At 49.4% G+C, this 26928-nt stretch overlaps 1 long non-coding RNA gene and 8 other non-coding genes across 9 annotated transcripts; 7 read left to right on the top strand and 2 right to left on the bottom strand.

Annotated features, from left to right (window-relative positions):
- Positions 1–624: 624 nt before the first annotated feature.
- Positions 625–707, bottom strand: TRNAL-CAG (transfer RNA leucine (anticodon CAG)). The gene has a single exon. It is a non-coding gene; the product is annotated as a tRNA-Leu (tRNA).
- A 572-nt stretch (positions 708–1279) lies between these two features.
- TRNAD-GUC (transfer RNA aspartic acid (anticodon GUC)) lies at positions 1280–1351 on the top strand. Its single transcript has one exon. It is a non-coding gene; the product is annotated as a tRNA-Asp (tRNA).
- An 830-nt stretch (positions 1352–2181) lies between these two features.
- On the top strand, positions 2182–2253 carry TRNAG-UCC (transfer RNA glycine (anticodon UCC)). Its single transcript has one exon. It is a non-coding gene; the product is annotated as a tRNA-Gly (tRNA).
- A 286-nt stretch (positions 2254–2539) lies between these two features.
- Positions 2540–2611, top strand: TRNAE-CUC (transfer RNA glutamic acid (anticodon CUC)). The gene has a single exon. It is a non-coding gene; the product is annotated as a tRNA-Glu (tRNA).
- Positions 2612–5553: 2942 nt separating this feature from the next.
- On the bottom strand, positions 5554–5636 carry TRNAL-CAG (transfer RNA leucine (anticodon CAG)). Its single transcript has one exon. It is a non-coding gene; the product is annotated as a tRNA-Leu (tRNA).
- Positions 5637–6207: 571 nt separating this feature from the next.
- On the top strand, positions 6208–6279 carry TRNAD-GUC (transfer RNA aspartic acid (anticodon GUC)). The gene has a single exon. It is a non-coding gene; the product is annotated as a tRNA-Asp (tRNA).
- An 839-nt stretch (positions 6280–7118) lies between these two features.
- On the top strand, positions 7119–7190 carry TRNAG-UCC (transfer RNA glycine (anticodon UCC)). Its single transcript has one exon. It is a non-coding gene; the product is annotated as a tRNA-Gly (tRNA).
- Positions 7191–7468: 278 nt separating this feature from the next.
- On the top strand, positions 7469–7540 carry TRNAE-CUC (transfer RNA glutamic acid (anticodon CUC)). Its single transcript has one exon. It is a non-coding gene; the product is annotated as a tRNA-Glu (tRNA).
- A 6795-nt stretch (positions 7541–14335) lies between these two features.
- Positions 14336–26587, top strand: LOC137219599 (uncharacterized). Its single transcript, XR_010941177.1, has 3 exons — positions 14336–15019; positions 18612–18784; positions 26195–26587. It is a non-coding gene; the product is annotated as an uncharacterized lncRNA (long non-coding RNA).
- Positions 26588–26928: the final 341 nt, after the last annotated feature.

Here is a 26928-nt window from a genome sequence, read left to right as displayed (position 1 = left end):
GTCGGCGGCCACCTCGCTGTGGCTGTGGAGGGAATGGAATGGGCAGGCAGGCCGTTGGGTCTGGCGGGAAGGACAGGATGTTGGAAAGAGGGAGAGCTGCTGCTGGCGGAAGTGGAAGAAAGGCTGTGAGAACGAGTCCGCTGTTCACCAGGCAGAAGTCGGAGGGCGAGCGAGGCGTGGAGGGCTTTCCACACGCGGCCGTTCTGCGTGTGGCGGTGGGGGCGGGGTGGGGCGGGGTGGGGCGGGGGAGAGGCCGTGGGTGGGAGGGGCGAAGGCAGGCAGGCAGGCAGGCAGGCAGGAAGACCAGCAGCAGCAGCCGCCAGCAGGTGAGGAAAGATGTGCTGCGAAGGACTGAAGGGCTTCCTGGTGTGGGTGCAGGTAGGAGGGGGCGTAGGAGCTGGCGGGGAGGGCGTTTTTCCGGAAAGCCCGTGGCCGGAGGGTTCGTAGCGGGCCGTTTCTGCCAGGCCCGCGGCCGTGGCTGAGAAGGTCCCGCGTCTGAGAGGCGTGGATGTCCGGGCCGCAGTTTGGAGAGGCGGCAAGAGTGCAAGGCGCGAACGGACTGGAAGGCAGTAAAGCGCTGCCATAGGGCCGGGTGCGTTTGTCGGGCGGGCCAAAAGGCTGGCTTGTCAGGAGTGGGATTCGAACCCACGCCTCCAGGGGAGACTGCGACCTGAACGCAGCGCCTTAGACCGCTCGGCCATCCTGACGGCGGGCCTGGGCGTGCGCGTGGCCGCTCGGCTGGCTGGGACCCGACGCGACGCGCAGCCCGGTGCCCTTGGCGGGACGCGGTGCTCCGCGCCAGGCGCGCGGCCGTGTGGGGGAGCGACGGAGCGGGCGCGCGGCGGCCGACGGGGAGCAAGGCCAGACGACGCGCCTGGCTCCGCCGCGGTGGCGTCCTCGCCCAGCCCTGGCCCCGGACGGAGCCGGGCCGCGTCTTGCCAGCCCCTGCCACCGGCCCCCACCCGCGCCTCCCCTCGCCGGCCATGGCCAGGCGCGCGCCCACCCCCTCCTCGCAGCCTTGCTTTCGGTCTCGGGCCCCCTCCTCCCGGCGCGATCCCCTCGTCGGAGGCAATAGGCAGCGCGCACTCGGAGCTTTCAGCGCCACTCGGGTCCGGGTCCCTGTCGGGTCGGGGGCTGCTGCTTTGGAGGACGCGGTTGGTGTGGCGTTGGGTCGGCTCGGGCACGTGCCGGGCGCCCGTGGTGGGCAGGGGGCCGGAGGGCAGGGGGAGGCGTCGGCAGTCAGCCCGAGAGCGTCCGGGCGCGGGGGCGGTGGCCGCCGTCCTCGTTAGTATAGTGGTGAGTATCCCCGCCTGTCACGCGGGAGACCGGGGTTCGATTCCCCGACGGGGAGGCAACACGCCCCCTTTTGGTGGCTGGCGCCGCTCTCTGTCCCGCCGCCTATCTCCCAAGGACCCTGCTTGTCCGCCCTGTGCCCTCCGTCCTCCAGCGAGGCGCAGGGCCCCAGCGCGTGCCCAGCCTGCCCACCCTCGACCCCCTCCAGCCCTTCCTCGTCGCCGGGCACTCAGTCGCCACGGCCGAGCGACGGCCTCCTCTGGACACCACAAGCTCTCGATGACGTTGCGGCCCGCCCAAAGTGGCTGTCTCCGTGGGCTCCTTGCGTCGCGACGCAAGGCTGCGCAGCTATGCACAGCTGCATAGGTGCCCAGCTGCCGGGACGGGTGGGAGGCGGATGAGTGCCGTCCCCTGTCGGTGCGGGAAGTGGCCTGGCCAGGCGCCGGGTGGAGAAGGGCTTTGGCGAGCCGGGGTGCTGGAAGATGCGTGCGCCGGGGGCGGGGGCGGGCCGCGGCGTGGAGCCGAGGGACCTGGAGCAGCAAGGCAGCGAGAGCGCCACCCTGAGGCGATCGGGCGGGTGGTCTAGGGCAGCTTCGTGGGGCTGGCGCGGGTGGGGCGCCGGGGGGCCTTGGTGGCGTCTGTGACGTCACAGAGCTGCCGGCCGGCGTGGCGTCGGGGCAGGGCTGCTCCAAGCGGCGGCGGCGGCGGCTGAGGAGGAGGAGGAGGACGAGGAAGAGAAAGGGGAGCAGAAGGAGGAAGAGAAGGAGGAGGAGTCGGAAGAGAAGGAGTCGGAGGAGGAGGAGGAGGAGGAGGGGGAGGAGGAAGCGGCGACGAGAGTGCGCTCGGGCGAGCCCGGTGCCGGCGTCTCGGGGCGGCCCGGGCTGTGCAGCGTTGGTGGTATAGTGGTGAGCATAGCTGCCTTCCAAGCAGTTGACCCGGGTTCGATTCCCGGCCAACGCAGCGGGCTGACCTTTTGCCGCGCTCCGCGGGCGGCCGGCCGGCCGGCCGGCCGGGGGCCTGTGAGGGAGAGCTGGGAGCAGGGAGCTCGGCGGCCCTAGCGGCTCTTCTTGTGTGTGCGAGAAGCAGGCGCGCAGTGTTCTGAGGGTGCTGCAAGCAGGAAGGACGGGAGGACACGTGGATTGCCAGGGGCGGCGCGTGGCTGGACTTGGAAAGGCCGGATCTTGGCGCCAAGGTGGCGCCGAGCGGCTGCTATGGGTCGAGCAGGAGGCGTGTTAGAGCCCGACGCTCCCTGGTGGTCTAGTGGTTAGGATTCGGCGCTCTCACCGCCGCGGCCCGGGTTCGATTCCCGGTCAGGGAAGCCTTTCTTCTTCCTCTCTACCTCACACCGTCCACATCCCGCTTTTAGGCCACGCTTGCTCCGCGGCCTCGGCGTCGCGCCCTGCCCGACAACAGCCGCCCGGTGCCCTGCACCTGCAGCCCAAGCCCTGCCAGGCAACGTCCACCCTCCCTGCCCGGCCACACCTTTTGGCCGCACTGGCGCGCGCCCACTCGAGGCCTTCGACGTCCCGTGTCTTCGTTTTCACACGCTTGCCTCAGCCCCAAACACGAATGGCCGGGGCGGCGCCTCTCCCCGCCGAGGCTGTGTCCACGAGCAAACGCCCCCGCCTGTGTTTGGACTCTCCAGCAGCACTGCTTCTCCCCCACGGCGACAGCGGCGGCGGCACCGACGGCGCTGTCACACGCGGTGCCTTCTGACAGCGCCGGATCCCCTGTGGAAAGGAGCACCGGTGCGCAGACGGGTGCTTCGCAACACCGCAGCAGGTTTCCTGAACGCCCTTGCCGGTGCCTTGGGGGTGGCTGACAGTGTGGGATGAAGGTGTTTGTGGCCGTGGTCGGTGGCCACCCCACGCGGGCTAGGGAACGGAGCAGAACGAGCCCATGGAGAGAGGGCGGCGGTGGGCCGCGTGCTGGGAGGTGCGAGGAAGGACCTGGGGTGTCTGGCTGGAGCGCGGGCAGGAGCGGGAGGTGTTGGGCTGGCGGGGACCTGGCCCGGGAGAGCGGCTGGCCGCTCAGGCAGGGGCTCAGCAGAAGCTTGGTGCGGTGGTGGTACCCGGCCGGGCACGTGTTTGCGGGTGGGTCAGATCAGGGGGCGGAGTGGGCCTGGAGTAGGGTGAGTCTGAGGAGCGCTGGCAGAAGTGAGACTTCCGGGCAGGACATGTGACAGGCGGGCCTGGGATACAAGGGGCAGGTGGCGGGGAGAGGGGTCAGGGCCTGCAGGCTGGGGGGAAGGGCGGGGTGTGTGAACGGGCTGTGGGGCGTGGAAGATGGTGGGAGAGGACCCCTTCGCGGTGGGGTGGCGGGTGAGCGCCCCAGACTGGTGTGCTGTGCGGCAAGGTGGTCAGGCCAAGCAATGGGTTGTTACTGGGGGCGGTGGGTAGGAGGCGGGCAAGAGAACAACAGAAACGGAGTGCACCACAGGGGCTAGGTGGGGGTCCGAATCGGGTGGGGGCATTCTACTGCCCCAGAGACACACATCACCTCTCATCGGGAGAAACCATCCAGCCTCAGGTGTGTGTGGCGGCGGGGGTGGGGGGAGGAGGGGTTGAGGTTGAAAGAGGCCAAGGGAGAAGTCCCGTCTGATCCAGCAATCCCACTCCTGGGTACGTACCCGGAAATGGCGAAACAAGAGTTCAGAAAGGCCCAGGCACCTCCACGTTCACAGCGGCACTATTTGCACTAGCCAAGACACGGAAAAAAACCCAAGTGCCCGTCAACGGGTGGCCAGTACAAGAAGAGGTCGTATCTATGTAGTACGAGCTATCACTCAGCCATCAATAAAAAAGAATGAACTATTGCCATTTGCTGCCACAAGACTGCTCCCCGAGAATATTACGCTTCGTGAAGTATGTCCGACAGAGAAACACAAAGATACGTGGAATCTCAAAAGTACTACCACTGAATCTATGTGCGAAACAGAAACAGGCTCACAGACCTGGAAAACACAGTGATGGTTACCCGAGGGAAAAAGGAGGGGTGGAGGGATAAATTAGGAGCTCGATGAACCGATACACAGTACTTCATATAAAGGAGATAAGCAACAAGGATTTACAGAATAACACAGGGAATGATATTCAATATCCTGCAATAACCTATACTACCACTGAACCACCCATGCACCGATGGCTGCCGGCGCCCGCCGCTGCCCCAGCGGCGCTCGCCGCCAACCGCCGGACCCTGGTCACTGCTCGCCGCGTGGGCATGTGCTCCATTTGAGCAGGAGGCCGACGGGCCACCTGAATGAGAGGCTCCGGGCACTCTGGCGACCCCAGGGCGCGAGGCGGTCGGAAGCACCGATGGATGGAGGGACGCTGGCGGGCTCGGCCCGTCCTGCGCTTTCTCTGCCGTCCACGGGCTCGGCCCGTCCTGCGCTATCTCTGCCGTCCACCGTGCCGCGTGACTGTCGATGTCGCCAGAGGGAGCCAGGAGGCGAACAGCCTGGCCCGCGCCCGAATCCCAGTCAGGGCAGGCGAGGCGTGGCCGGTGCGGCTGAGCACCGACGTTCCTCTCAGCCGCCGCCCGGCTCCGACGCAGGCAGGCAGGCAGGCAGGTGTGGTCCGGCCAGGGTCCCAAGGCGAAAAAGCACCGAGGGCACGCACCACAGGCAGGCAGGACGCTGTCGGCGGCCACCTCGCTGTAGCTGTGGAGGGAATGGAATGGGCAGGCAGGCCGTTGGGTCTGGCGGGAAGGACAGGATGTTGGAAAGGGAGGGAGAGCTGCTGCTGGCGGAAGTGGAAGAAAGGCTGTGAGAACGAGTCCGCTGTTCACCAGGCAGAAGTCGGAGGGCGGGCGAGGCGTGGAGGGCTTTCCACACGCGGCCGTTCTGCGTGTGGCGGTGGGGGCGGGGTGGGGCGGGGGAGAGGCCTTGGGGGGGAGGGGCGAAGGCAGGCAGGCAGGCAGGCAGGAAGACCAGCAGCAGCAGCCGCCAGCAGGTGAGGAAAGATGTGCTGCGAAGGACTGAAGGGCTTCCTGGTGTGGGTGCAGGTAGGAGGGGGCGTAGGAGGGGGCGTAGGAGCTGGCGGGGAGGGCGTTTTTCCGGAAAGCCCGTGGCCGGAGGGTTCGTAGCGGGCCGTTTCTGCCAGGCCCGCGGCCGTGGCTGAGAAGGTCCCGCGTCTGAGAGGCGTGGATGTCCGGGCCGCAGTTTGGAGAGGTGGCAAGAGTGCAAGGCGCGAACGGACTGGAAGGCAGTAAAGCGCTGCCATAGGGCCGGGTGCGTTTGTCGGGCGGGCCAAAAGGCTGGCTTGTCAGGAGTGGGATTCGAACCCACGCCTCCAGGGGAGACTGCGACCTGAACGCAGCGCCTTAGACCGCTCGGCCATCCTGACGGCGGGCCTGGGCGTGCGCGTGGCCGCTCGGCTGGCTGGGACCCGACGCGACGCGCAGCCCGGTGCCCTTGGCGGGACGCGGTGCTCCGCGCCAGGCGCGCGGCCGTGTGGGGGAGCGACGGAGCGGGCGCGCGGCGGCCGACGGGGAGCAAGGCCAGACGACGCGCCTGGCTCCGCCGCGGTGGCGCCCTCGCCCAGCCCTGGCCCCGGACGGAGCCGGGCCGCGTCTTGCCAGCCCCTGCCGCCGGCCCCCACCCGCGCCTCTCCTCGCCGGCCATGGCCAGGCGCGCGCCCACCCGCTCCTCGCAGCCTTGCTTTCGGTCTCGCCCCCCTCCTCCCGGCTCGATCCCTGCGTCGGAGGCAACAGGCAGCGCGCACTCGGAGCTTTCAGCGCCACTTGGGTCCGGGTCCCTGTCGGGTCGGGGGCTGCTGCTTTGGAGGACGCGGTTGGTGTGGCGTTGGGTCGGCTCGGGCACGTGCCGGGCGCCCGTGGTGGGCAGGGGGCCGGAGGGCGGGGGGAGGCGTCGGCCGGCAGCCCGAGAGCGTCCGGGCGCGGGGGCGGTGGCCGCCGTCCTCGTTAGTATAGTGGTGAGTATCCCCGCCTGTCACGCGGGAGACCGGGGTTCGATTCCCCGACGGGGAGGCAACACGCCCCCTTTTGGTGGCTGGCGCCGCTCTCTGTCCCGCCGCCTATCTCCCAAGGACCCTGCTTGTCCGCCCTGTGCCCTCCGTCCTCCAGCGAGGCGCAGGGCCCCAGCGCGTGCCCAGCCTGCCCACCCTCGACCCCCTCCAGCCCTTCCTCGTCGCCGGGCACTCAGTCGCCACGGCCGAGCGACGGCCTCCTCTGGACACCACAAGCTCTCGATGACGTTGCGGCCCGCCCAAAGTGGCTGTCTCCGTGGGCTCCTTGCGTCGCGACGCAAGGCTGCGCAGCTATGCACAGCTGCATAGGTGCCCAGCTGCCGGGACGGGTGGGAGGCGGATGAGTGCCGTCCCCTGTCGGTGTGGGAAGTGGTCTGCCAGGCAACCCGGTGGAGAAGGGCTTTGGCGAGCCGGGGTGCTGGAAGATGCGTGCGCCGGGGGCGGGGGCGGGCCGCGGCGTGGAGCCGAGGGACCTGGAGCAGCAAGGCAGCGAGAGCGCCACCCTGAGGCGGTCGGGCTGGTGGCCGAGGGCAGCTTCGTAGGGCTGGCGCGGGTGGGGCGCCGGGGGGCTTTGGTGGCGCCTGTGACATCACTGAGCTGCCGGCCGGCGTGGCGTCGGGGCAGGGCTGCTCCAAGCGGCGGCTGCGGCGGCGGCGTTGGCGGCTGAGGAGGTGGAGGACGACGAGGAAGAGAAAGGGGAGCAGGAGGAGGAAGAGAAGGAGGAGGAGTCGGAAGAGAAGGAGTCGGAGGAGGAGGAGGAGGAGGGGGAGGAGGAAGCGGCGACGAGAGTGCGCTCGGGCGAGCCCGGTGCCGGCGTCTCGGGGCGGCCCGGGCTGTGCAGCGTTGGTGGTATAGTGGTGAGCATAGCTGCCTTCCAAGCAGTTGACCCGGGTTCGATTCCCGGCCAACGCAGCGGGCTGACCTTTTGCCGCGCTCCGCGGGCGGCCGGCCGGCCGGGGGCCTGTGAGGGAGAGCTGGGAGCAGGGAGCTCGGCGGCCCTAGCGGCTCTTCTTGTGTGTGCGAGAAGCAGGCGCGCAGTGTTCTGAGGGTGCTGCAAGCAGGAAGGACGGGAGGACACGTGGATTGCCAGGGGCGGCGTGTGGCTGGACTTGGAAAGGCCGGGTCTTGGCGCCAAGGTGGCGCCGAGCGGCTGCTATGGGTCGAGCAGGAGGCGTGTTAGAGCCCGACGCTCCCTGGTGGTCTAGTGGTTAGGATTCGGCGCTCTCACCGCCGCGGCCCGGGTTCGATTCCCGGTCAGGGAAGCCTTTCTTCTTCCTCTCTACCTCACACCGTCCACATCCCACTTTTAGGCCACGCTTGTTCCGCGGCCTCGGCGCCTCGCCCTGCACCTGCAGCCCAAGCCGTGCCAGGCAACCTCCACCCTCCCTCCGCTGCCAAATCTTTTGGCCGCCCTGACGCGCGCCCACTCGAGGCCTTCGACGTCCCGTGTCTTCGTTTTCGGACGGTTGCCTCAGCCTCAAACACGAGTGGCCGGGGCGGCGCCTCTCCCCGCCGAGGCTGTGGCCACGAGCAAACGCCCCCGCCTGTGTTTGGACTCTCTAGCACCACTGCCTCCCCCACGACGCCCCTCACGTCTGACCACCCACCCCTTCTTTCCTTGTGAGGTGCTGGTGCTGTTGGTGCTGTTTGTGGTAAAGGTGGGGGTGGTGGGCCGGGGGTGGCCGTGTTGAGTGCCCGCAGCGGCGGCGTCCGCGAGCGGGAGAAGGATCTATCTACATCTCCAAGTCGGCCCAGTCGCAGGGACTCGCCTCCCTTATCTGTCTCTTACGCCAGTAACCGCTCCGGGCAGCTTCCCCGTTGCGTGCCAGCTCCTGGGCTGCCTGTGAGTCCTGTTTGCCGGTGGTGTGCTCCTAGGGCGTCCTGGTCTTGTGTGGGGCCCGGGAGCAGAGAGGCGGACTAATCACCCGGGGAGCAGAGATGTGAAAATGAATCTGGACACGTGCCAGTAGTTACACCACCGGGCAGCGGAAGTGAGAGAGCAGGCAGGTACCGCAGGCCAAACTTAGCCAAGCAGGTGGGAGGCTGTGGAGGCAGATGCCTGACAGGGTGGACTACCAGCCATCATCTTGTTCCAGTTGCATGACTGGAATAAGTCATGCTTATTCCTATTCAATGCTCTCAATCCTATCACAGGGAGGCAGAATATTACCGAGAATACCTCCCTCCCCCACCCCCCAACTAAACACACATATGCCTCTCACGTAGATATGACTTATAATAATTTCCCATTCCGCCTTACCATCTGTGTACCCAGAATGCACCATCCTTCTCTCCACCCCTGCACCTGTCTTCTGATGATGCTCTCATAGTAAATCGCAGACCTCATTTTTTTTAGGCCAGATGGCTGCACCATTGCAGTAATTTCATTTGTTAAGGATACGTTCACATAACCTCCTTTTACACTCTGGCCTTGACTTTTGTTCTCCTCTTTTCCACCCGGCCTCTCTTTCCAGCACAGCTCCCCACCTTTTTCACACCACTCTGTCTTTTCTTTGTCACCATCCTTCCTTACCAGGAAATGGCATTCTCCTTGGTGCTGCGATTTATCTATTTATCAGTTTCCAGCTCCTGTCATTTCTGTTTAATATTTTCCTTGACAGTTACCTTTCTATGCAGGTGGAAGTTTCTGCGTTCAGTTCTCCTTCTAGACTCTTCTAGCTGCTATTTTTTTTCCTTTTTTTTTTAAATAGGACTTTGATCATCTGACTCTTCTTAAAAATTTTTAAGAAAAAAAAAAAGGAAGCCTCTCCACTCTGTGGACCCAGACTTTCTCTATGCCTCTTGCACTTCTAGCAAATCTTGTCTATGGAATTTTTACAAAAGCCTTTTGAATCAAATCAACTTTTTCCCTGGAGGAAGTGACGTCTTCCATTTGTATCTGCTTTACCTCCTAGCTAGGAATGACATCGTATTATTTTTCATTTTATGAATATCATTTCTGATCTGGTTTTACACATAGCAGAATCAACATGTTTTTCTAGAAAAACTGACCATATGATTATATAGGTAAATTAACACCCAATTAATAATTAATTGATATTAATATAAATTAATTACATTAATAGTAATATATTAAGTGCTTTTTTCGGTATGTAATTAATTATATGATAAATGTGATAATACTAATACGTTAATATTATAACACTAATGATTATTAAGTAATTAATAATCAATAAGTAGGCTTTTTCAGACCTTAAGTAAGTGTAATTGACACTCTGGTTTTCTCAACTGAGGAACTTCTGGATGGCAGGAGCCACCAGTAGAAATGCCAGAGCGTCTGGTAAAATTGCCCAGTCTGCGCAGAACTCTGAATGGTTAACTGCTTTTAGAATTCCAAAGAATCCGGGGTAACTACGTTCATTACTAAAACTGATTTTCTTGATTCAAAGTAACTTGCAGGTGGGTTTCATGTTTCAGAATAAAAAATTATAGTGATACTCATTAAAAACTAGTGATTCTCTATGGCGAGCCATGGCCCATCAGCAATATTTTTGTATCACTACGTGTTAATAGGAGTAGCATTGGCGGGGAGTATTCAACCTACAGTCTCTCAGGTCCCCAGATGTTGCTCTGCCTCCAGTTGGTGTATTTGGTACTCCTTGAGAATCATTCAGGGAGAGCTTCGGAGCTCACTGCCATATTGAACTTATGTCTTTGAATAAACCCAGCATCTGGGTTTAAAATTCAGAATGAGGCAATGAAACTGGGCTTCAAAGACGTTTACTGAAATTCGGACATCAGGCTGACTTCCCAAGCAGGGATCATTAGTTCAAATTAGCAGCGAACTATTTGCCCAAAACCCACCCCCGCTCCATTCTCCGTTCCCTCAAGCCATTCTCACTTCCATCAAGTAGTGAATTGTTTTACTCGTGTCTCTGTCTCAACTTTGGGAGAAAGAGGCAGTCGCTTCCTGCTGGAATTGGGAAGAAAGGAAGTAAGGATCCTAGTGTCACATGCAGGGATGATTTCTTGTTTTAGTTTTTAGAATCACACAAGTCAGACCTACTTGCAATGTGAAAGTGAAGAAGTGGAAATCTTAGCAGAGGGACGTGGTGTTTGATTAAAGATCTGTGAATATAACCTGCAAGGATGAATATGCTGCCTTGGCTTCTGTGGTGCAAGTGGTTAGTGTGTTAGGCTATTAGGTGTAAAGGTCATTGGTTCTAATCCCACTCCTGGACGTTTGTAACTTTTTAAATTTTTTGAGGTAACGTTGGTTTCTGGGAGGAGAGAGTATTAGGGAATAATTGCTTAACGGATATGGAGTTTTATTTTGGATGATGAAAATGTTTTGGACTAGATAGGGGTGGTGGTTGTGTAACCTTGAGAATGTATTGAATGCCACTGAATTGTTCACTTTAAAATGGTTAATTTTATGTTATGTGAATTTCACTTAAAAAAAATTCAATGTGGTCCCTGATGTCCAATGCTCAGCAGGTTTAACTGTAAATCAATATATTGTTGGTTCAAGCGCTCCCAGGGAAGTGTGTTTTAGCCTACTGTTGCCCAGCCCTGCTGTTTCTCTGCCAGAAGGGACTTTTTCTTTCTTAATTCATCCCTCTTATGCAACCAGATGAAAGCATCTTTGCACTACATCCAGGTAGGGCAGAAGCAAAAATGCTCTGAAAAAGCAGTTATCCTAAACTAAAGCCCAACCAAAGCAATTCTCTCTGTGTGTGCTCAGTATAATGGTGTCACCATCTGATGGTTACTTTTATGTGTCAACTTGACTGAGCCATGGGTTGCCCAGATATTTGGTCAAATGTTATTTCAAGTGTTTCTGTGACGATGCTTTTGCATGGGATTAACGTTTCAATCAGAAGACTGAGTAAAGCAGACTGCTCTCCCTAATGTGGGTGGGCCTCATCCAATCTGCTGGATGACCGAATAGAACAAAAAGACTGTCCTCCCCCTAGTAAGAAAGAACTCATCCTGCCCAACTGCGTTCAAACTGGGAATTGGGGTTTTCCTGCCTTCAGACTTGGACTGGAACATCAGCTCTTCCTTGGTCTGGAGCCTGCTGGCCTTGAATCAGCTCTCCTGGTTCTCAGGCCTTCAGACTCCACCTAGAACCAAACCATCAGCTTTCCTGGGTGTCTAGCTTGCCAACTCACACTGCAGATCCATAACCACATGAGCTAATTCTTTATAATCTCTCTCTCTAGATATAGATAGATAGAGATAGCGATATAAATATAGATGTTATAGATATAGATAGATACAGATCCCCTAATGGTTCTGTTTCTAGGAGATCCTGAATAACACACCATCCATCCAGTCTAACATCCAAGAAACTTTACAGGCCCCCTTTTCTCCCTCCTAACTTCTAGTAGGCAATCTGAGTGTTCCTCAAGTTAAAGGAATCTTTTTTAAAAATTGGAAACATGATACTGAATACAATTTTGTGTGTGTGTGTGTGTGACATGCGGGCCTCTCACTGTTGTGGCCTCTCCCGTTGCGGAGCACAGGTCCCGGACGCGCAGGCTCAGCAGCCATGGCTCACAGGCCCAGCCACTCCGCAGCATGTGGGATCTTCCCGGACCGGGGCACGAACCCGTGTCCCCTGCATCGGCAGGCAGACTCTCAACCACTGCGCCACCAGGGAAGCCCTGAATACAATTTTAAGAGGGAAATGCACACCCATTAGCCCCGTACCTTCAAACTACCTGGCAACTGCTTGAGCTACTGAGGTGAAAACACTCCCCAAAGAACTTGACATTGTCCTCACTGGAGGGGAAGCCACAGAGGATGAAACAGAAAGGACTTGATGCTTAATGGATACAGTGGGTAGGAAAGGTTCTGAGCTTATTTCCAAGGGTGCTGTGATTCACTAGGGGTGGGACCCGGGAAAAGGTTCCTGGTGGGGGGAGTGGAGAAAGATGACTCAATTTAGGAAAGAAGGACCTTAGATCCAAGTGGTCAGGGCAAGGAGCTGATAGCTTGTTACATGGGTGGGCCTGGAAAGCCACAGAAGTCAGTGTGCCCTAATATCTGCAGCTGTGGGAATGAGTACAAATGGAGGCCCACACACCACATGTTTAAATATTTTAAACTTATAAATTAAATTAATAAAGAGTAAAATAAAATAAGATCTTTCTTCCTACCTTGACAAAAATACCTTCTGAAGGATCTGTGAGGCCAGTTTTACATTTAGAATTATGGGACTCCCCACACTTCTGTGCCTAAGCATGGTGGCACAGGGAGGACCCTCTATCGACTCTAGCTCCTTTCTGCACTGAAAGGGCACCTCACCTCCCTTGACCAAGTTCTGTTCAAACTCCTGCAAACAGCCTTCCTTTGGCCACCTGTGGATCCTTGCCTGTATGCACTGGAGGCCTAATCCACCTCAGCAGTACTGATGGGAGAAGAAGCCTAATCAGAATTCAGGCATTTGTGCAGGTCATTCCCAGGTCACAAATAACAGCACAGCCAAGAAGAAGGGTGCAGCTCCAGGTGGGCGTTTCCCATTGACCCTGAATGTTTCTCCCTCTGCACTGGGGAGAGGTAAATTTGGAGAAGATCAGGAATATTGTCCTTTTAGGGGAAGGGAGGGCAAAAAGGGACATATTTTCCTCAGTCAAACATGGGGAAACTACAGAAGGGAGAGAGGCACACGAATTTTAGGAATGGAAGGAAGGAAGGTCGTATGGGAGGGAGGGAAGGAAGAAGGAAGAAAGAAAGTAGGAAGGAAAGAAGAGAAACCCTTGTGGTCAGAGAGTCAGTGACAAAAATGCTGTAGGAAAAATTATCCTCTTCCTGCCTGGCTTGACTTGTCACAATCTTTCTTCCAACTTTTCTGCCACTAAAGTCCCCTTCCACCCTTTGACCCAGATGGCAATCACTGCACCACCACCACACACACCACTTCAAAACATTCTTCAGACATCCCTGAAAGTTTTCTCATACATATCTGAATCATTCCTAAGATATTTTTCCACAAGGTGCTGACTGCAGCCTCCTGACCCTGTTTCCTGGTAGTCTAGTTGCTAGGATTTGACCGCCGCAGCCCAAGTTCGATTTCCAGTCAGGGAACGGCTGTTTTTTCTTTCTGGTCACCTATATTCTATTGCTGTTGAGACTCCCACCGCCTCTGCCACAGCAAAGCCTTGCTTGCGTGCAATCTTTGAGATATGCAAGTGATCGCGTGGCTCCTGATTTTTGCCCACCAGTGCTGAACTTGGAGATCCTTAGATTAAGGGGCGGCACACGAAGTCTTCGTGCCTCTCAAACGTCTCCAGGTTATCCTGAAGTCAACTTTGAGAATTGCGGGACGACGTCTCTTGAGAGCCAAGGAAGGACTGTTGTCATGTAACTTGCCATTTTAATAATATCATCCTTGATCTTTTTTTTTTTAATTTATTTTTGGCTGCGTTGGGTCTTGGTTGCTGCGTGCGGGCTTTCTCTAGTTGCGGTGAGCGGGGGCTACTCCTTATTGCGGTGCGCGGGCTTCTCACTGCGGTGGCTTCTCTTGTTGCGGAGCACGGGCTCTAGGCGCGCGGGCTTCAGTAGTTGTGGCTCGCAGGCTCAGTAGTTGTGGCTTGCGGGCTCTAGAGCACAGGCTCAGTAGTTGTGGCGCACGGGCTTAGTTGCTCTGTGGCATGTGGGATCTTCCCGGACCAGGGCTTGAACCCATGTCCCCTGCATTGGCAGGCGGATGCTTCCGCTGCGCTACGAGGGAAGCCCATCCTTGATCTTTTTATTACAGTTCCTGCCTTACAGGTAAAGTTAACTAACCGATTATTATGTAGAAATGTGTTCTTATTGTTACAAATGTGTTCTTATTGGATGAAGTGTGGTTTTCTATGACTAAAATACGTAAAGAAGCATAACAGATGTTTTCAACTAACTAATGGGGCAACTGGGAATATCCGGCTGCAGCCACCAGCAGAAACAGCAGTGGGCCTGATAAAGTTACCTGGGCTGTCTACATTTCTGAATGTAACTGCTCTTAGGGTTTCAATGAACTGGGCCGGGGGGGTGGTGCAGGGGGATTACATCCATTACTAAAACTGTGCCTATGCCAATCAAGCCTTAATAGATTTATAAACCATTTGCAATAACTCACTCATTTCATGTAGAAATTACTTATATTGCACAGTTAGGCTGGGTGACGACAAGCCACAGAAATCAGTAATTCCCAGTGTGGTGAGGCACATGTAAGCAAGTTCGAATCTGCACAGAGGACTTTTTCATTTTTCACAGTCACCTTGTTCCCTTCGTAAATATATGCCTCAAGACCGGATGACTTGGGGTGCAGGCAAGCAAGCCTTGGTAAAGGCTCAGGCATTGAAGCCGCAGCAGCCATAGCAACAATAGAATGTGGGTGATCAGAAACAGAACTAGCTTTCCTGACCGGGAATCGAGTCCGGGCTGTGGCGGTAAAAGTGCCAAGTCCTAACCACTAGACCACCAGGGAAGGGCACTAAAAAGGACAGACAGCACCTTCTAGAAAAAGATCTTGGGAATGATTCAAACAACTATTAGAAACTTTTAGGGAGGCCTGAAAAATGTCCCTGAAATTTTAAATAATTTTATCTTTGACCGAGCGTTTTGTAACTGGAGTCCGATGGAACAATGGAGCCTGCTGGATAAGCAGATACCAGCAACATTCTTACCTGCCTTCCTTGTCACCCATTGGTATATAGCACTTGCTATGCTTGATGAACACAGAATTCCGGATGGACCCACTATGCAGTGGGTCCTAAGATGAGTAGTGTAAGGTAAGTACATCGCCTCTTACTAAGAGGTTACTCATCCTAAGATGAGTAAACCTAAGATGAGTAGAATAAGGTAAGTACATTGCCTCTATGACTGAATAGGCTGACCTGCTTGCCTCAGAGGCCGCACTTTCCCTTCAAAGCAGAACTTGCTTCAGACGCAAAAAGGGAGTGACATTCTAAGAAAAACAAACGACCAGGGAATCCTATCATATCACTTCCCTGAATTAGCCAACCACTTATGCTGAAAACGATGACATAGAAGGAAAGAGAAAGACAGAACAACCCATAGTTCCTTTTCCTTTCAGTCCTTACTTATCAGCAAGCCAAAGATAGAAAATGTTGGTAGTATGTGTGTATCAAGAAGTAAAGTACAAGCAGCTGAGTTAGTCCTGTGCAGCATTTCCACTGTTCTGGTAGGGACAAAAATTCATGTGCCCATAGGAGCTATGAAATACGGATTGTGTCGTTTCAGTGATTCAGCATATGAATTAAATGCTTTTATATTTTCATTGTCAAATAAAAACAAATCTAGACTTAGATAATGAAAGACTTTTCAAAAAAACCATTGCAATAGGGAGAATGTTCCAATCTCAGAAATCTGCAAGCATCTCAAAATCAAACAGAAAAAGGTGTTTCTTGCAATAGGTATCTGAAATGGGGGGGGTGGCAGTCTTGTGGGACTGAGCCCTTAACCTGTGGAGTCTGTGCTAACCACAGGTAGATAGTATCAGAATTCAGTTGAATTTAGGACACCCAGCTGGTATCAGAGAACTGGTCAGTGGGGAAAAACCCACACATCTCTGTGTAGAGGAATAGAGGTTGTTGTGTTCAAATACTTTTATCCCAGCAGCTCAGAAACCATACTTGCACATTTTAAAATGTGGGTAAGGAGGGAGGGGTAAGCAGAGCTTCCCAGAAACTTTTAAGGGGAAGTTGAGGAATCAATGGAGAGTGAATAGATGGCATGATCAGAGCAGTTTCCCGGGAAATGTGTCTCCCTTTGGCCAGCTGATTCTCAGGATAAGCTGCTGAAAGGGACATATTCTGCATTTTAGTGCTTGTTCAATCTCAGGGGCAATCCAAAGTTTAAGGGCCTGTGGGGAGTAGAGAAGCCTGACTAAAGTTAGGTCAAGATACAGCAGAGGATAAGAAATGGGCAATAGTGAGAACTTGGTCAACATTTAAAACTGGCATTGCACAATACAAAGATAACAAGTAAAGTTCATGCTATTTCAATTCTTAACTTTTCTTTACATAGAATGACATTAAATAGCAAATAAAAAACCCCATAACAAGTCGAGAGAGAGAGAGAGAGAGACCACAGAAAAAAAAGGAAGAAGTGTTATATTTCACTACCTTGAACAGCACTTTTCTTGCTGTTTTCTGAACAGGGGACTCACATTTTCATTTTACACTGGGCCCCATAATTTTGATCCTGGTACCAGAAGGTAAGATGGGTTTCCTGGTATACATTTGTATTTTAGTTATTAAGACTTTCTTCCTCAAACTTCCCAGCTGGAGTTTGTCTTGCTTTTGTTATCCATTTTGTTTCCTCCTTAATACTAAGCTTCTGATACTGTGACATCAACATTTCCATTGTTCTGGGCCTCGATCAAAGCAGCCAAAGAACGCCCACGCTGCGCCTCCCGTTCAAGCGTCCAGCTGGCCCCTGTGCCCAATGGATTGCTTTTTGATTTTCTTTGCATTTCGGGTAGAAGTCCACGGCTTCTTCCTAGTCCGTTCTTTGCGATCACCTCATTCCCCTTTGCTCAGGCAGGAGCTGAACAGGGCATGCATCTCGCCAGAGCACGTGGTTGGATTTTCCCTGACCGTTGCTTCCACTAGGCCACACCTAGCCTCTGCTCCTCCCAGACCACAGCAGTGCAGCCTCCTCATTCTATGACCACCTACCACAACCCTGCGGGGAGCAAATGGGTTTGGGTGGGGGAGGGGTGGAGAGCCGACAGTGTTTCCGGCATTTCCACCATGTGCCACTTCTATGTTGGTCTCTCACTCTCTCCTTTCTGGAGGGGACTGGATGCTGCTGGTAGCCTGGGAGCTAATTGGACCAGAGCAATCAATGTCTGGAGCTAGCTGGACCCAGGGTAGACCCAGGCAGTTGAAGGAGATAACCAACTTTGATGAAACGCCCCATATCCTTCCTCATTAGTATAGTAGTGATTATTATCATCTGTCATGGAGATTAGGATTTGATTTCCCAAATATTTAATTAATTTTGTGACCACATCACATTTGTTTATTCATTTTATTTCCTGGCCTACAAGTAAAATTAACCAGTTAGTTACTATACAGAAATACATTCTTATTTTACAAGAAATACAAATGGATGACATCCCTGATTTTGCAAGCTCAGGAAGTGTATTGAGTGGCTCTGGATTTCCCTATGAGGCACCTGGTGACAGCCACCAGTGGAAAGACCAAAAAGGTAAAATTACTGGGCTTCCTAGAACTCTAATTTTAACTATTTTTAGTATTTCAAAGTGGGAGAAAGTGTCATCATTATTAATGCTGTGCCTATGCTAATATAACCTTTCAAGATTTAGAAGATATCTGAAATATTGTGCATGTTTCAGTGTGAAAATTAATTTTTTAAAGTATAAATCAGGGAATTCCCTGGTGGTCCAGTGGTTAGGACTCAGCGCTTTCACTGCTGGGGCTGGATTCCATCCCTGGTCTGGGAACTAAGATCCTGCAAGCTGCGAGGCAATAAATAAATAAATACGTGATTCTCAATGGGGGTGGGCATTTTGGAATTACCTGAAGGACATCTTCAACCTTCACAGCCTTCACTCAGGTGCTGATCAGCCTAGCAACTGGGTGTTCGACACTGCCCTTTGTTTCTCTTGAGAATTATGGCTGTGTGGGCCTGTTCTCCTCCCTTCCTCCAAAAGTGGGAGAAGGGGCTGGTGTCTGTCTGGCTTAATAATTAGTGCCAGGACTCGTAAAATAATGATGCCCAGTGTTGTTATGCCACGTGTCTGAGAGACCCCCATATAGGTACTGTGATATTTTGTTATAATAAGAAATATATATAATATAAATAAATATATATTTATTAATATATATAATATAAATAAATAAATATAATAATTATATACGTAATATAAATAAATATATATAAATATGTATATAAATAAATATATTCTTATATATAAATAAATATATATATAAGAAATATATATATTATATATATTATATATATATTTTATATATATATATATATATGTCTTTATTCCAGGCTCCTGGCCAGAGCTCCTAAAACCTTTGTAAGTTCCTGAGAGAGAAAAGTACTAGGAGCATCTTTTGTTCTAATTTGGTCTTTGACCTGGTTCTTGTCACAGAGCTCCCAAATCCCTTGGAATTTCCTGGATGATAGGAGCATCTTATGTTCTATTGAGGGAAATTTTGGCGGGCTCCTGGATAGCTTCAGAATGGGGCCTGGTCACCAGAAAGAACGTTATGATTAGAAGCTTGAAAATTTCAGCCCCCCCAGCTACTCCCCTACTTTCATCCTTTGGAAAAGTGCTGGAGATTGAGTTAATAACCAAGCATGCCTAACTATTTACAATAGCCAATACATGGAAGCAACCTAAACATCCATCAACGGATGAATGAATAAAGAAGATGCGGTGTATATACACAATGGAACACTTCTCAGCCATTAGAAAGAGTGAAATAATGCCATATGCAGCAACATGGATGAACCTAGAGATTATCGTACTAAGTGAAGTAAGTCAGAAAGAGGTGAGTACCATATGATATCACTTATATATGGAATCTAAAATATGACACAAATGAACTTATTTATGGAACAGAAACAGACTCACAGACACAGAGAACAAACTTTTGGCTACCAAAGGGGAAATGGGGTGGAGGAGGGATAAATTAGGAGTTTGGGATTAGCAGATACAAACTACTATATATAAAATAAACAACAAGCTCCTACTGTATAGCACAGGGAACTATATTCAATATCCTGTAATAAATCTTAATGGAAAAGAGTATGAAAAAGAATATGTACATATATGTATAAATGAATTACTTTGCTATACACCAGAAACCAACACAACAGAAACTATAGTAAATCAACTATACTTCAATTAAAAAAAATAACCAAGCATGCCTATTAGATGAGGCCTCCATAAAAATCCCTTAACTAGGGGGTTCAGAGAGCTTTCAAGCTGGTGAACACATGGAGGTGCTAGGAAGGTGGTCCACCTGGAGAGGACATCAAAGCTCTGAGCTTCTCCCCACATACCTTGCCCTATGCATCTCTTCCATCTGGCTGTTTCTGAGTTGCATCCTTTTATAATAAACTGATAATCTAGTAAGTAACCTGTTTTCCTGAATTCAGGGAGTCATTCTAGCAAATTATCAAACCTGAGAAGGGAGTTATGGGAGCCTCCAATTTATAACTGGTTGATCAGACGCACAAGTGACAACCTGAACTTGCAATAGGTATCTGAAATGGGGGGGTGGCAGTCTTGTGGGACTGAGCCCTTAACCTGTGGAGTCTGTGCTAACCACAGGTAGATAGTATCAGAATTCAATTGAATTTAGGACACCCAGCTGGTATCAAAGAACTGGTCAGTGGGGAAAAACCCACACATCTCTGTGTAGAGGAATAGAGGTTGTTGTGTTCAAATACTTTTATCCCAGCAGCTCAGAAACCATCCTTGCACATTTTAAAAATTGATTACCAACTTGAATAACATATTGCCTTTTGTTCTAGGGTATTTCAATGTTCCATCCTGTAGACTTGCCATCCTGGATTAATTGATTATATAGTGCCAGACAAGATATTTCATTTCAGTTACAGTCAAACTAAAGTAATCTACAAACAGGTGTAGTTCCCATTTTATTCAGCCCTTTGGGTCTGTGAAAGATATGAGTTATCAAAACAAACAAATTAAAAAGACAAACGTTGCATTGTATTAGGGCTTTAGAGAAAACAAACTATTATGAATCATTCTATTTCTATTGTAGATGAAAGATAAATCTTAAATCATTCATATACATACTAAGGTTAACCAGCCTTTTAAATGGGTTGAGTAAAGTCTGCCTGTTAAAAGCTTACAGGAGATCCTTTACCATTATCTGATACAATTGTTTCAAACATCCCACTCTTGCAGAGAGGCTGCTACCTGTTCAGACTTCCCCAGACAGTGGCTTAAAAGATCATGGTTGCACACCCTGCAGATTTTGTGGCTTCACACAAAAGGAGTCAGGGGCCATGATAAGAAGTGAGGGATAATGAGAACCAACTAGGAATAGGAAAAGCCTAAAAACCCCTATTCACCTAATGTCTATACTCCTCCTTTTATACAAATGATATTATACTATATATATTTTTCTATACCTGCCTTATTCATTTAAATGATCTTCCTCATTCCTTTTTGTGGCTGTATAGTATTCCACTGTGTAGCTGTTCATAATTTATTTCACCAATCCTCTATTGATGGACATTTAGGTTGTTTCCAATCTTTTACTATTACAAAGAATGCTGCTTGAATAACCTGTATATGTATCATTTTGAAAATGTGCAGCTATGTCTGGAGAATAAATTCATAGAATTGCTAAGTGAAAATAAATTGCATTTGTAATTTTTTTTTTTTTTTTTTTTTACGTGGGCCTCTCACTGTTGTGGCCTCTCCCATCACGGAGCACAGGCTCCAGACGCACAGGCTCAGCGGCCATGGCTCACGGGCCCAGCCACTCCGCGGCATGTGGGATCTTCCCGGATCGGGGCACAAACCCGTGTCCTCTGCATCAGCAGGTGGACTGTCAACCACTGCGCCACCAGGGAAGCCCTGTAATTTTTTTTTAAATTTATTTATTTTTGCTGCGCCGGGTCTTAGTTGTGGCATGCGGACTCTTAGTTGCGGCATGTGGACTCTTAGTTGCGGCATGCATGTGGGATCTAATTCCCTGACCAGGGATTGAACTCAGGCCCCCTGCATTGGGAGCATGGAGTCTTACCCACTGGACCACCAGGGAAGTCCCACATTTGTAATTTTTAAGGAATTGTATTTTGTTCATTTTTCCTTTTTACTGAGATTTAAAGTGCACTAACATTAAACTTACAGTTTGATGAGTTTTTACATATGTATACACCCGTGCAATCACCACTCAAGTTAAGGTATAGTACATTTCCAGCATCCTAGGTGCTTCTCTCCTACTCCTTCTCAATCTGTTCTCCCCACCAGAGGGAGCCACTATTCTGACATTTATCACAATTCTTGAAATTTCATATACATGAAAACACAGGGTAAGTTCTCTTTTGGATATAGTTTCTTTCACTCACATAATGATTATTAAATACACTCATATTGTTGAAGATATCTGTATATAGTTATTTTGTTGCTGTGAGTATTCCATTATATAAATATATCACAATTTATTTACCCAGTCTCCCAATAATGGACATTTGGGTATTTTTCCCAGTTTTAGATGATATTGACACACCAGCCTTCTTTTGGTTAATGTCTGCATGGTATATTATTTTCTGTCCTTTTGCTTTCAACCAATCTGTGTTTTAATATTTAAAGTGTATTTTGTGTATTGTAAACAGCACACAGTTGCATTGTAGGTTTGTTTATTTATCCAGTCTAACAATCTTTGTTTTCTAACTGGACTATATAGTCTATTTACATTTAACGTGATTACTCATATAGTTAAGTTTATCTTACTTTTTGCTTTCTCCATATGTTCTTTATTTCCTTATTATTCTCTCCTGTCTTCTCTTGTGTTAATTGTATGTTTTGTTATTCAACTTTATTTCCTCTATTAACTTTGTAATTATATCTTTTTGTATTATTCTTTTAGTGGTTATCCTAGAGATTACAAGAGGCACCCTTGATTTCTCTTAGCCTAACTTAAATTAGTATATTTACAACTTCATGAGCAATGCAGGAGCCTTTCAACAGTTCAGTTCTATTTACCTTCCTGCCATTTCTGTTATTGTTGTCATATATTTCACTTCCTCATAGGTTATAACCCCCATAAAACATGGTTATCATTGTTACTTAAAACAGGCAATATTATTTCATATTTACATGCATTAGTTTGCCAGTGCTCTTCATTTTTTCTTATATATACATGTTTCTGTGTGGAGACATTTTCCTTCATCCTGAAAAACTCCCCTCAGTCAGCTGGAAATATATTGTTCAGCTTTTGTTTGTCTGAAAATGTCTTTATTTTGCTTTCATATTCAGGATATTTTCACTGTTTATATAATTCTAGTATGGTAGGTGTTTCTTCTATTTTTCAGCATTTTAAACATGCTATTACATGCCTTCCACGGTTTCTGTTGGAAAAATCAGACATCATTGATATGGTATCCTTTTAAAAATAATATCTTTTTTTCCCCTATCTACTTTTATGATTTTTAACTTTTATTTTTAGTAATTTAACTTTGATTTTTTTAGAAATTTAGTAATTTAACTAAAGAAAAAACCAAGATGTGGTTTTCTTTGTATTTGTCCTGCTTGGGATTCGCTGAATTCCCTGAATCTGGAGATCGAATCATTCATCAGTTTTGGAAAGTTCTCAGTCTCTATCTCTACAAATATCACTTCTGTCCATTATCTTTCTTCTCTCCTTCTGGAACCAATTAAATGTTTCTGGTATAGTCTCTTCTTTCCCATGTTTTGCATGGTGTGTGCTTCAGTTTGGATATTTTCTACTGACCTGTCTTTGAGTTCAATAATCTCATCTTCTGTTGTGTTGTGTCCAATTTGATGTTAAAGCCATCCAGAGAGTTCAGTTCTAGAAATCCATTTGCATCTCTGTATGGATTCTTACATCTCTATTGAAATTCTCCATCTTTTCATCTAATTTTTCATCTTTCCCTCTATTTTCTTTAAATAATAACCATAATTATTTTAAAGTTCTTATCTATAACCTTAAGCAATTGGCTTATCTTTTTTTTTTTTTTTTTTTTTTTTGTGGTACGTGGGCCTCTCACTGTTGCGGCCTCTCCCGTTGTGGAGCACAGGTTTTTCCAAATTATAGTTGGTGTCAGTGAAGTGGGATTTGCTAGAACCACCCTGACTCATGGAAACATGTGGTTTGGGAAGAGAAAGGATGAGAGGGTGGTGTATGAGGAACCTTTGATCCCTGGATGGCTACCTAGTCACCCATGGTATTAAACTGCAGCCGCACTTCAATCATTTACTAAAGGTAAAAGTTGCCAATGGAATTTAGAGATGGGGATGATCTGACTCCTGAAGAGCTGACTCATTGAGTAAGCAAGGAAATGCATAATAATAAGAAGCACAGTAAACATACAATCCCTTGGTCACTGTTATCTGTAAAAGCTAAAATAAAGGAAGTGCTGGGTCAAAACTTGCTGCTCATCCAAACTCGGAGTTGGGTTGGTCTGAACTTCAGCCACTAACCTCAAAGCTGCCCACAACGGGAAAAATTATGCCAGGACAACATAAAGTACCTCCAAAGCCTCTGGTTAACAAGAAGGTAGTCAATGTTGGGGGAGGGCAAAACAAGAAATTACTGAAACCAGAGGGTATAGTGTGAATGGGGCTGTCTCTTATCAGTATCATCAGCTTCCTGAGGAAGCTTTATTAAAATGGGTGGTGAGAAGGGTTAATTTAGGGGCTGTGTCTTTGGTTTTGAATGCTGCAGAGTGGAAGAGCATGTTTACATTGATACAGGACCCACAGTTCACTACTGAACAATCACAGATGGCGTTACATGAGCCAGACACACAGGAGATTATTCCTGAGGGAACAGCAAGCCTAATGGACTGGATAAAAGCCACTGTAAAGTGTGTTTGTCCTGAGAAGGGAGACTGCCCAATTCCCCCTATAAATGCCAAATGGAGCACCCCAGATGAAGCAGTTGATATGCTTCGCATGTAAGCCATATGCGATTGGTTTTATGTTTACGGGATATTCACCTGCTGAATATGCCTGTTTATGCAAGTTATGGTAAGTGCTGTAACTAAGGGTGCCCCTGTTGCATGGACACCCCATGTGACATTACTCTTACAAAACAATAAGAATCCAAGAAGCCTTATCAGATTTGCTGTCTCAGCTTCCTTGTGTGGGTCTTACTGAAACGAAGGGCATTAAAATAATTAAAAAGAAAATGGAGAAAGACAGTGAGGAGAGTCAAAGAACTCTCCAGCTCTCTCCAACAGCGTGGAAATCTTTAGACGGCTATTAAGAAATGGGATGAATATGGTAGACATTGATGGTGTTGAAACAGAAGTGCTGATGCAGCACTATAGAAGGTTGGGTGGATCAAGGGAACCCCTTGCTGGTTCCCCAACATCAAAAGGCCCCAAACAACTCTGCTCCATTTACCCCAGTTTAGAGGAATTATTAAAGCCAGAAGGCAAAGATTTTGATGAGAAACCCCACTCAGAATCGCCTGGGTCTGTGATCAAGCAGAATAATCAAGTTAAAAACTGACAAAAAGGGCCAGGGTCCCTTGGCTCAACCCTTCACTGGGGACCCAAAGCCTTTTGCACAAGAGTGGGTAAAATGGTCAAGGGGTGGAAAAGAGACGTTTCCAGGACCCCTTGTTATAGGATCCCCACACACTATGGTACCAAAATCTATTAGTGAAACCCTGATATGGTCTACAGTTAGACTGAGAGAACATAAAAACGTGAGTGCTGATAAGATTATAAAAGTGGAAATGTTTAAATAAGATTCATGTAAAGTTGTGTCTCCTTTACGTGAATGTTTCCTGGAAATGGATATTATGTCTGGCTGGGGAACACTTCCTCTACCTAGTATTGTAAGACCAAAACCTGTTGATGAACTCCTCCTGGAGGCTACAGTTAGGAGTGTAGGGGTTAATGGAATTGCAGGAAAAGTTTGTAGGAGAATTGGTATGTTTGAACAGGTTTTATGTGAAGCGGTTGTGTGTCTTCTACCTGATTGTACTATGGGGGTGGACACTGTATCTGACTGGGAAACATTTTCCCTACCTAATATTATAAAACAGAAGGCATGTAAATCTGGGCTTCAAGCAATGTTAATTAGACACACTAACTGGGAGTTGGAGTGTGCTTACACTCAAAATGAGAGGCACTAAAGGAGTGTCCCCACTAGATAGATTTCTCTGTTTTACTGGTGGATCTGGGGGATGGGGGTGGGGAAGGATGGAGTATTCTTTCTTTCCCACATCATCTCAACTTTTTTGTCCCCCCTACCTGATGCAGTGGTCACAGGACCAGGGCTACAACTAGGGCTGAAAATAGGGATGATTCCTAAGCAAAAAGTGCAACTGTGTTTCTGATCTTTATGTCATAATTCCTAAGGGCCTGATGGGGCAGAATGTGCCTTCATACCATATGATAAAATTGGGGCTAACAGTGAATGCAGCTATATTGCCTGGTGGTTAAGATAGCCCGCTAGCTCTGCACCTATGTAACCTTACCTTATCTGAATAGAAGTGGACTGATGGGGAGGCACATGCTAGACTATTATTACTGCCTGCAATATAGACCAGCACAGTGGCTGAACCTAATCCCTTCCAAAGGTAAAAGAATTTGGGTATAAATGGAGAGAAGGAGGAATAGTAGTAGTAACAGTAAAGTTATGAGTAAATGAATTATGTAATGAGGCAAAAATCCAATATTATATTAACACCTTGAAAGAGGCTCAGAGCAAGAAATGATATCACCTCAGCTCAATTATATCAGATGCCTGAAAGGGTGAAGCCACATGTTTGCTGAGACCACGCCTGTTTTTGGAACTTGACAAGATGGAATGTAAGCCTGCAAACTGAGTGGGCTTGTCCCAGCAGACATTCTCCTACAATATGATGATGGACAGGAATGATTATTAATGACTGCTGGGGATTCTAGTAATGTGTCAGTACCTTTGAACTTGTGTTTCATTTTGCTGGGAGGGGTCTGTGGCCAGAGACCAGGAGTGGTGGGCTGTGAGAGAAGAGAAAATAGAAAAAAAAAAAAAAATATATATATATATATATATATATATGTCTCTGCCCCGACTCCTGGCACAGAATTCCTAAAACCCTTGTAATTTCCTAAGTGATAAGGGCAGTAGGAGAACCTTTTGTTCTAAGGAGGCAATTCTGGGTGGGCTCCTGCATGACTACTAAATGGGGACTGGTCACAAGAAAGACTAGCCATGATTAAAATCTTGGAATTTTCAGCCCCATCCATCAGAGAGGGAACAGAACTGAAATGGAGTTATTGATTGATCATGCCTATGTGATGAACCCTCCATAAAATTCCAAAAGCATGGGAGTCTGGAGAGCTTCCAGGTTGGTGAATATATCCACACCGAGAGGTTGATGCACCCCAACTCTACAGAGACAGAAGCTCCTGCACTAGGTGAACCTCCCAGACCTTGCCTATGTATTTCTTTATCTGGCTGTCCATCTGTATCCTTTATCATATCCTTTAATAAATTGACACAACTGATGCAAGTAAGTGTTTCCTGAATTCTGTGAGCTGCTCTAGCAAATTAATCCAACCTGATGAGGGGATCACTGGAACCCCCAATCTATAACTCGTGGGTCAGAAGACATGACACCACAAAACTCCTAGAAAGAACATAGCAAAATATTCTCTGACATAAATCGTAGCAATATTTTCTTAGGTCAGAATCCCAAAACAATAGAAATAAATGCAAAAATAAACAAATTGGACCTAATCAAACTTATAAACATTTGCACAGCAAAGGAAACCATAAACAAAATGAAAAGAACCTATGGGCTGGGAGAAAATATTTGCAAACAGTGCGAACGACAAGGGCTTAATTTCCAAAATATACTAACAACTCATACAACTCAATAACAGCAACAACAAAAAGTAAAAAAAATGGGCAGAAGACCTAAATAGACATTTTTCCAAAGAAAACATACAGATGGCCAATAGGTACATG

This window comes from Pseudorca crassidens, chromosome 2 (genome assembly GCF_039906515.1).
Source record: "Pseudorca crassidens isolate mPseCra1 chromosome 2, mPseCra1.hap1, whole genome shotgun sequence".
NCBI classification, from domain to species: Eukaryota; Metazoa; Chordata; class Mammalia; order Artiodactyla; family Delphinidae; genus Pseudorca; species Pseudorca crassidens.
Note: the sequence above shows the minus strand (reverse complement) of the source record. Positions and strands in the feature narration are given on the sequence as shown.